Raw genomic sequence first — 10,000 nt, 5'->3', positions numbered from 1 at the left:
CGGGGGGTGTGCCGTGCCCCCTGGAGGTCTAAAGGATGACCAGTAGTTGTGGTTCTCGCCCCGGGACTTGGGTCAGAGTATAGCCCAAGTGGAGCACTTGTGTCGGCCTAGGGAGGCTGTGCCGGGCCCCCTGGAGATCTAAAGGATGACCATGAGGTCAAAAGGATGACCAGTAGTTGTGGTTCTCGCCCCGGGACTTGGGTCAGAGTATAGCCCAAGTGGAGCACTTGTGTCGGCCTAGGGAGGCTGTGCCGGGCCCCCTGGAGGTCTAAAGGATGACCAGTAGTTGTGGTTCTCGCACCGGGACTTGGGTCAGAGTACAGCCCAAGTGGAGCACTTGTGTCGGTCTAGGGAGGCTGTGCCGGGCCCCCTGGAGGTCTAAAGGATGACCATGAGGTCAAAAGGATGACCAGTAGTTGTGGTTCTCGCCCCGGGACTTGGGTCAGAGAATAGCCCAAGTGGAGCACTTGTGTCGGACTAGGGAGGCTGTGCCGTGCCCCCTGGAGGTCTAAAGGATGACCAGTAGTTGTGGTTCTCGCCCCGGGACTTGGGTCAGAGTATAGCCCAAGTGGAGCACTTGTGTCGGACTAGGGAGGCTGTGCCGTGCCCCCTGGAGGTCTAAAGGATGACCATTAGTTGTGGTTCTCGCCCCGGGACTTGGGTCAGAGTACAGCCCAAGTGGAGCACTTGCGTCGGACTAGGGAGGCTGTGCCGGGCCCCCTGGAGGTCTAAAGGATGACCAGTAGTTGTGGTTCTCGCCCCGGGCCGTGGGTCTGAGTATGGCCCAAGTGGGACACTTGTGTCGGACTAGGGAGGCTCTGCCGTGCCCCCTTGAGGTCTAAAGGATGACCAGTAGTTGTGGTTCTCGCCCCGGGACTTGGGTCATAGTATAGCCCAAGTGGGACACTTGTGTCGGACTAGGGAGGCTCTGCCGTGCCCCCTTGAGGTCTAAAGGATGACCATGAGGTCAAAAGGATGACCAGTAGTTGTGGTTCTCGCCCCGGGACTTGGGTCAGAGTATGGCCCAAGTGGTGCACTTGTGTCGGTCTAGGGAGGCTGTGCCGGTCCCCCTGGAGGTCTAAAGGATGACCAGTAGTTGTGGTTCTCGCCCCGGGACTTGGGTCAGAGTATAGCCCAAGTGGAGCACTTGTGTCGGACTAGGGAGGCTGTGCCGGGCCCCCTGGAGGTCTAAAGGATGACCAGTAGTTGTGGTTCTCACCCCGGGTCGTGGGTCCGAGTCTGGCCCGAGTAGAGCACTTTGGTCGGCTACCGGGGGGTGTGCCGTGCCCCCTGGAGGTCTAAAGGATGACCAGTAGTTGTGGTTCTCGCCCCGGGACTTGGGTCAGAGTATAGCCCAAGTGGAGCACTTGTGTCGGCCTAGGGAGGCTGTGCCGGGCCCCCTGGAGATCTAAAGGATGACCATGAGGTCAAAAGGATGACCAGTAGTTGTGGTTCTCGCCCCGGGACTTGGGTCAGAGTATAGCCCAAGTGGAGCACTTGTGTCGGCCTAGGGAGGCTGTGCCGGGCCCCCTGGAGGTCTAAAGGATGACCAGTAGTTGTGGTTCTCGCACCGGGACTTGGGTCAGAGTACAGCCCAAGTGGAGCACTTGTGTCGGTCTAGGGAGGCTGTGCCGGGCCCCCTGGAGGTCTAAAGGATGACCATGAGGTCAAAAGGATGACCAGTAGTTGTGGTTCTCGCCCCGGGACTTGGGTCAGAGTATAGCCCAAGTGGAGCACTTGTGTCGGACTAGGGAGGCTGTGCCGTGCCCCCTGGAGGTCTAAAGGATGACCAGTAGTTGTGGTTCTCGCCCCGGGACTTGGGTCAGAGTATAGCCCAAGTGGAGCACTTGTGTCGGCCTAGGGAGGCTGTGCCGGGCCCCCTGGAGGTCTAAAGGATGACCATGAGGTCAAAAGGATGACCAGTAGTTGTGGTTCTCGCCCCGGGACTTGGGTCAGAGTATAGCCCAAGTGGAGCACTTGTGTCGGACTAGGGAGGCTGTGCCGTGCCCCCTGGAGGTCTAAAGGATGACCAGTAGTTGTGGTTCTCGCCCCGGGACTTGGGTCAGAGTATAGCCCAAGTGGAGCACTTGTGTCGGACTAGGGAGGCTGTGCCGTGCCCCCTGGAGGTCTAAAGGATGACCAGTAGTTGTGGTTCTCGCCCCGGGACTTGGGTCATAGTATAGCCCAAGTGGAGCACTTGGGTCGGACTAGGGAGGCTGTGTCGTGCCCCCTGGAGGTCTAAAGGATGACCAGTAGTTGTGGTTCTCGCCCCGGGACTTGGGTCAGAGAATAGCCCAAGTGGGACACTTGTGTCGGACTAGGGAGGCTCTGCCGTGCCCCCTGGAGGTCTAAAGGATGACCAGTAGTTGTGGTTCTCGCCCCGGGACTTGGGTCAGAGTATAGCCCAAGTGGAGCACTTGTGTCGGACTAGGGAGGCTGTGCCGTGCCCCCTGGAGGTCTAAAGGATGACCATTAGTTGTGGTTCTCGCCCCGGGACTTGGGTCAGAGTACAGCCCAAGTGGAGCACTTGCGTCGGACTAGGGAGGCTGTGCCGGGCCCCCTGGAGGTCTAAAGGATGACCAGTAGTTGTGGTTCTCGCCCCGGGCCGTGGGTCTGAGTATGGCCCAAGTGGGACACTTGTGTCGGACTAGGGAGGCTCTGCCGTGCCCCCTTGAGGTCTAAAGGATGACCAGTAGTTATGGTTCTCGCCCCGGGACTTGGGTCATAGTATAGCCCAAGTGGGACACTTGTGTCGGACTAGGGAGGCTCTGCCGTGCCCCCTTGAGGTCTAAAGGATGACCATGAGGTCAAAAGGATGACCAGTAGTTGTGGTTCTCGCCCCGGGACTTGGGTCAGAGTATGGCCCAAGTGGTGCACTTGTGTCGGTCTAGGGAGGCTGTGCCGGTCCCCCTGGAGGTCTAAAGGATGACCAGTAGTTGTGGTTCTCGCCCCGGGACTTGGGTCAGAGTATAGCCCAAGTGGAGCACTTGTGTCGGACTAGGGAGGCTGTGCCGGGCCCCCTGGAGGTCTAAAGGATGACCAGTAGTTGTGGTTCTCACCCCGGGTCGTGGGTCCGAGTCTGGCCCGAGTAGAGCACTTTGGTCGGCTACCGGGGGGTGTGCCGTGCCCCCTGGAGGTCTAAAGGATGACCAGTAGTTGTGGTTCTCGCCCCGGGACTTGGGTCAGAGTATAGCCCAAGTGGAGCACTTGTGTCGGCCTAGGGAGGCTGTGCCGGGCCCCCTGGAGATCTAAAGGATGACCATGAGGTCAAAAGGATGACCAGTAGTTGTGGTTCTCGCCCCGGGACTTGGGTCAGAGTATAGCCCAAGTGGAGCACTTGTGTCGGCCTAGGGAGGCTGTGCCGGGCCCCCTGGAGGTCTAAAGGATGACCAGTAGTTGTGGTTCTCGCACCGGGACTTGGGTCAGAGTACAGCCCAAGTGGAGCACTTGTGTCGGTCTAGGGAGGCTGTGCCGGGCCCCCTGGAGGTCTAAAGGATGACCAGTAGTTGTGGTTCTCGCCCCGGGCCGTGGGTCTGAGTATGGCCCAAGTGGGGCACTTGCGTCGGACTGGGGAGGCTCTGCCGCGCCCCCTGGAGGTCAAAAGGATGACCAGTAGTTGTGGTTCTCACCCCGGGTCGTGGGTCCGAGTCTGGCCCGAGTAGAGCACTTTGGTCGGCTACCGGGGGGTGTGCCGTGCCCCCTGGAGCCATGGGAGTGAGCTCCAGCAGACTGGTATTTTTCGGAGAACCAGGCCCACACTCCTCAGACTTTGTGCCCAGGGACAGGCCACCAAAATCGGCCGCGGCTCGTGCACTTTGCCCCTGCGTTTCTCCCAGAACCAGAGCCGGAAAAATCCCAAAATTGATGCCCAGAGATAGTCGACTCTGCCTGGAATAGATTGCCACCCAAACCCGCCAACTCACGCTGGTTTTCCGATGGCCTCACCTACTAACCCGAGCATGGTCATCGCTCGCACCTTCCAAAACCTCCAGGGGCGCAGGCACTTTTCATTTACTGGCCATAAGGCCGACCGCCTTAAGCGTTAAGCGATAAGCGAAAGGCTTAGTTTGGACTTAGTTTTTGGAGCGACGAGGTCGCCGTTTTGTCAATTCTGAACCGATTTTCACGCGGTTTTCGACTGCCTGCGCCTGGGGAGCCGCCCAGAAGCCCCAGGCAGTGTTCTGGGTGGACTTCCGGACCGGTCCGGACCCGGTACCGGCCGGGGGAACCGCACCACGCCTCTCGGGCGTTTCTACACCGATTTTCGCGGGGTTTTCGACTGCATAGACGGGGCCACCTGCTGCAGGGCCCGAGGGAGGGCCTTACTGAGCTGGGTCCGACGCAGGGCCCGGTTCCTGGAGCCCGCTGGGGGGGGGGGGGGGTTCTCTAAGGCTCACGGCGGGCTGCTGAGGGGCCGGATCGGATGCAGACAGGCGCTCCTCTGCCCAGGTCTTTGCTCCCCTGCCCCACTAGGAATGGAAGACACACTGCCAACAGCTTCTGGAGGGTGATGGGCCCTGCTGCAGACCAGGTCCGACCCAGGTTTCAGCTATCCCACCCCGCAGGGACTTAAAGACACACTGCCATCAGCTTCTGGAGGCTGCTGAGCTCTACTATAGAGCAGGTCCGACCCAGGTTTCAGCTCCTGCAGCCCACTAGGACTTAAACACACACTGCCATCAGCGTCTGGATGGTGATGGGCCCTGCTGCAGACCAGGTCCGACCCAGGTTTCAGCTATCCCACCCCGCAGGGACTTAAAGACACACTGCCATCAGCTTCTGGAGGCTGCTGAGCTCTACTATAGAGCAGGTCCGACCCAGGTTTCAGCTCCTGCAGCCCACTAGGACTTAAACACACACTGCCATCAGCGTCTGGATGGTGATGGGCCCTGCTGCAGACCAGGTCCGACCCAGGTATCAGCTCCTGCACCCCGCAGGGAATTGAAGACACACTGCCATCAGCTTCTGGAGGCTGCTGAGCTCTGCTATAGACCAGGTCCGACCCAGGTTTCAGCTCCTGCACCCCGCAGGGAACTAAACACACACTGCCATCTGCAACTGGAGGCTGCTGAGCCCTGCTGCAGACCAGGTCCGACCCAGGTTATGGCTCTCCCACCCCCCTGGGACTTAAACACACACAGCCATCAGCTTCTGGATGGTGATGGGCCCTGCTGCAGACCAGGTCCGACCCAGGTTTCAGCTCCTCAACCCCGCAGGGACTTAAACCCACACCGCCATCAGCTTCTGGAGGGTGATGGGCCCTGCTGCGGGCCAGGTCCGACCCAGGTTTCAGCTCTCCCACCCCGCAGGGACTTAAACACACACAGCCATCAGCTTCTGGGGGCTGCTGAGCCCTGCTGCAGACCAGGTCCGACCCAGGTTTCAGCTCTCCCACCCCGCAGGGTCTTTAACACACACACTGCCATCAGCTGCTGGAGGCTGCTGAGCTCCGCTATAGACCAGGTCCGACCCAGGTTTCTGCTCCTGCACCCCGCAGGGAATGAAAGACACACTGCCATCAGCTTCTGGAGGCTGCTGAGCCCTGCTGCAGACCAGGTCCGACCCAGGTATCGGCTCTCCAACCAGGCAGAGACTTAAACACACACACACACACACACACTGCCATCAGCTTCTGGGGGCTGCTGAGCTCTGCTGTAGACCGGGTCCGACCCAGGTTTCTGCTCCTCCACCCCGCAGGGACTTAAACACACACTGCCACCAGCTTCTGGAGGGTGATGGGCCCTGCTTTAGACCAGGTCTGACCCGGGATATAGCTCTCCCACCCCGCAGGGACTTAAACACTCACTGCCATCAGCTGCTGGAGGCTGCCGAGCTCTGCTGCAGACCAGGTCCCACCCAGGTTTCTGCTCCTGCACCCCGCAGGGACTTAAACACACACTGCCACCAGCTTCTGGAGGGTGATGGGCCCTGCTGTGGACCAGGTCCGACCCGGATATCAGCTCTCCCACCAGGCAGGGACTTAAACACACACTGCAATCAGCTGCTGGAGGCTGCTGAGCTCTACTATAGACCAGGTCCGACCCAGGTTTCAGCTCTCCCACCAGGCAGTGACTTAAAGACACACTGCCATCAGCTGCTGGAGGCTGCTGAGCTCTTCTATAGACCAGGTCCGACCCAGGTTTCAGCTCTCACACCAGGCAGGGACTTAAACACACACTGCCATCAGCTGCTGGAGGCTGCTGAGCTCTGCTATAGACCAGGTCCGACCCAGGTTTCAGCTCTCCCACCAGGCAGGGACTTAAAGACACACTGCCATCAGCTGCTGGAGGCTGCCGAGCCCTGCTGCAGACCATGTCCGACCCAGGTTTCAGCTCTCCCACCAGGCAGGGACTTAGAGGCACGCTGCCATCAGCTTCTGGAGGCTGCTGAGCTCTGCCATAGACCAGGTCCGACCGAGGTTTCAGCTCTCCCACCCCGCAGGGACTTAAACACACACTGCCATCAGCTGCTGGAGGCTGCTGAGCTCTGCTATAGACCAGGTCCGACCCGGGATATAGCTCTCCCACCCCGCAGGGACTTAAACACACACTGCCATCAGCTGCTGGAGGCTGCTGAGCTCTTCTATAGACCAGGTCCGACCCAGGTTTCAGCTCTCCCACCCCGCAGGGACTTGAACACACACTGCCATCAGCTTCTGGAGGCTGCTGAGCTCTGCTATAGACCAGGTCCGACCCAGGTTTCTGCTCCTCCACCCCGCAGGGAATTAAAGACACACTGCCATCAGCTTCTGGATGGTGATGGGCCCTGCTGCAGACCAAGTCCGACCCGGGTTACAGCTCTCCCACCAGGCAGGGAATTAAACACACACTGCCATCAGCTGCTGGAGGCTGCTGAGCTCCGCTATAGACCAGGTCCGACCCGGGTTCCTGCTCCTGCACCCCGCAGGGACCAAAACACACACACTGCCATCAGCTTCTGGAGGCTGCTGAGCTCTTCTATAGACCAGGTCCGACCCAGGTTTCAGCTCTCCCACCAGGCAGGGACTTAAACACACACTGCCATCACCTTCTGCTGGCTGCTGAGCTCTGCTGCAGACCAGGTCCGACCCAGGTTTCAGCTCCTGCACCCCGCAGGGAACTAAACACACACTGCCGTCACCTTCTGCTGGCTGCTGAGCCCTGCTGCAGACCAGGTCCGACCCAGGTTTCAGCTCCTGCACCCCGCAGTGGATTAAAGACACACTGCCATCAGGTTCTGGAGGCTGCTGAGCTCTGCTGCAGACCAGGTCCGACCCAGGTTATGGCTCTCCCACCCCGCAGGGACTTAAACACACACCGCCGTCAGCTTCTGGATGGTGATGGGCCCTGCTGCAGACCAGGTCCGACCCACGTTTCAGCTCTCCCACCCCGCAGGGGATGAAACACACACTGCCATCAGCTTCTGGAGGCTGCTGAGCTCTGCTAAAGACCAGGTCCGACCCAGCTTTCAGCTCTCCCACCAGGCAGGGAGTTAAAGACACACTGTCATCGGCTTCTGGAGGGTGCTGAGCCCTGCTGCACACCAAGTCTGACCCAGGTTTCAGCTCATCCACCCCGCAGGGACCTAAACACACACTGCCATCAGCTTCTGAGTGGTAATGGGCCCTGCTGCAGACCAGGTCCGACCCAGGTTTCAGCTCCTCCACCCCGCCATCACCAGCTGGAGGCTGGCTGCTGCTCCTGCACCCTGCCATCAGCTGCTGGAGGCTTCTGTTCCTCCACCCCGCCATCAGCAGCTGGAGGCTGGCTGCTGGAGGCTGGCTGCTGCTCCTCCACCCCGCCATCACCAGCTGGAGGCTGGTTGCAGCTCCTGCACCCCGCCATCAGCTGCTGGAGGCTGCCTGCAGCCCCTGCACCCCGCCATCAGCTGCTGGAGGCTGGCTGCAGCTCCTGCACACCGCCATCAGCTGCTGGAGGCTGCCTGCAGCTCCTGCACCCCGCCATCAGCTGCTGGAGGCTGGCTGCTGCTCCTGCACCCCGCCAGCAGCTGCTGGAGGCTGGCTGCTGCTCCTCCACCCAACCATCAGCTGCTGGACGCTGGCTGCTGCTCCTGCACCCCGCCATCAGCTGCTGGAGGCTGGCTGCTGCTCCTCCACCACCCAACCATCAGCTGCTGGACGCTGGCTGCAGCTCCTCCACCCCGCCATCAGCTGCTGGTGGCTGGCTGCAGCTCCTTCACCCCGCCATCAGCTGCTGGTGGCTGGCTGCAGCTCCTTCACCCCGCCATCACCAGCTGGAGGCTGGCTGCTGCTCCTGCACCCCGCCATCAGCTGCTGGAGGCTGCCTGCAGCTCCTGCGCCCCGCCATCAGCTGCTGGAGGCTGGCTGCTGCTCCTGCACCCTGCCATCAGCTGTTCGAGGCTGGCTGCAGCTCCTCCACCCCACCATCACCAGCTGGAGGCTGGTTGCAGCTCCTGCACCCCGTCATCAGCAGCTGGAGGCTGCCTGCTGCTCCTGCACCCCGCCATCAGCTGCTGGAGGCTGCCTGCAGCTCCTGCACCCCGCCATCATTTGCTGGAGGCTGGCTGCAGCTCCTGCAACCCGCCATCAGCTGCTGGAGGCTGGCTGCTGCTCCTCCACCCCACCATGACCTGCTGGAGGCTGGCTGCAGCTCCTTCACACCGCCATCAGCTGATGGATGCTGGCTGAACGCTGGAGGCTGGCTGCTGCTCCCACACACCGCCATCAGCTCCTGGAGGCTGGCTGGCTGCTGGAGGCTGTCTGCTGCTGCTCCTCCACCCCGCCATCACCAGCTGGAGGCTGGCTGCTGGAGGCTGGCTGCAGCTCCTGCACCCCACCATCAGCTGCTGGAGGCTGGCTTCTGCTCCTCCACCCCGCCATCAGCTGCTGGGGGCTGGCTGCTGGAGGCTGGCTGCAGCTCCTCCACCCCGCCATCACCAGCTGGAGGCTGGTTGCAGCTCCTGCACCCCGCCATCAGCTGCTGGAGGCTGCCTGCTGCTCCTGCACCCCGCCATCAGCTGCTGGAGGCTGCCTGCACCTCCTGCACCCCGCCATCAGCTGCTGGAGGCTGGCTTCTGCTCCTCCACCCCGCCATCAGCTGATGGAGGCTGCCTGCTTCTCCACCCCGCCATCACTAGCTGGAGGCTGGCTGCTGGAGGCTGGCTGCAGCTCCTCCACCCCGCCATCAGCTGCTGGAGGCTGCCTGCAGCTCCTGCACCCCGCCATCACCAGCTGGAGGCTGGCTTCTGCTCCTCCACCCCGCCATCAGCTGATGGAGGCTGCCTGCTTCTCCACCCCGCCATCACTAGCTGGAGGCTGGCTGCTGGAGGCTGGCTGCAGCTCCTCCACCCCGCCATCAGCTGCTGGAGGCTGGCTGCTGCTCCTGCACCCCGCCATCAGCTGCTGGAGGCTGGCTGCTGCTCCTCCACCCAACCATCAGCTGCTGGACGCTGGCTGCAGCTCCTCCACCCCACCATCAGCTGCTGGACGCTGGCTGCAGCTCCTCCACCCCGCCATCAGCTGCTGGAGGCTGCCTGCAGCTCCTGCACCCCGCCATCAGCTGCTGGAGGCTGCCTGCAGCTCCTGCACCCCGCCATCACCAGCTGGAGGCTGGCTTCTGCTCCTCCACCCCGCCATCAGCTGATGGAGGCTGCCTGCTTCTCCACCCCGCCATCACTAGCTGGAGGCTGGCTGCTGGAGGCTGGCTGCTGCTCCTCCACCCAACCATCAGCTGCTGGACGCTGGCTGCAGCTCCTCCACCCCACCATCAGCTGCTGGACGCTGGCTGCAGCTCCTGCACCCCGCCATCAGCTGCTGGAGGCTGGCTTCTGCTCCTCCACCCCGCCATCAGCTGCTGGAGGCTGCCTGCTGCTCCTGCACCCCGCCATCAGCTGCTGGAGGCTGGCTGCTGCTCCTGCACCCCGCCATCAGCTGCTGGAGGCTGGCTGCTGGAGGCTGGCTGCAGCTCCTCCACCCCACCATCAGCTGCTGGACGCTGGCTGCAGCTCCTCCACCCCACCATCAGCTGCTGGACGCTGGCTG

The sequence above is a fragment of the Nothobranchius furzeri genome, unplaced genomic scaffold (genome assembly GCF_043380555.1).
Source record: "Nothobranchius furzeri strain GRZ-AD unplaced genomic scaffold, NfurGRZ-RIMD1 Scf141, whole genome shotgun sequence".
Lineage (NCBI taxonomy): Eukaryota > Metazoa > Chordata > Actinopteri > Cyprinodontiformes > Nothobranchiidae > Nothobranchius > Nothobranchius furzeri.
This window is presented reverse-complemented; position numbering follows the sequence as displayed.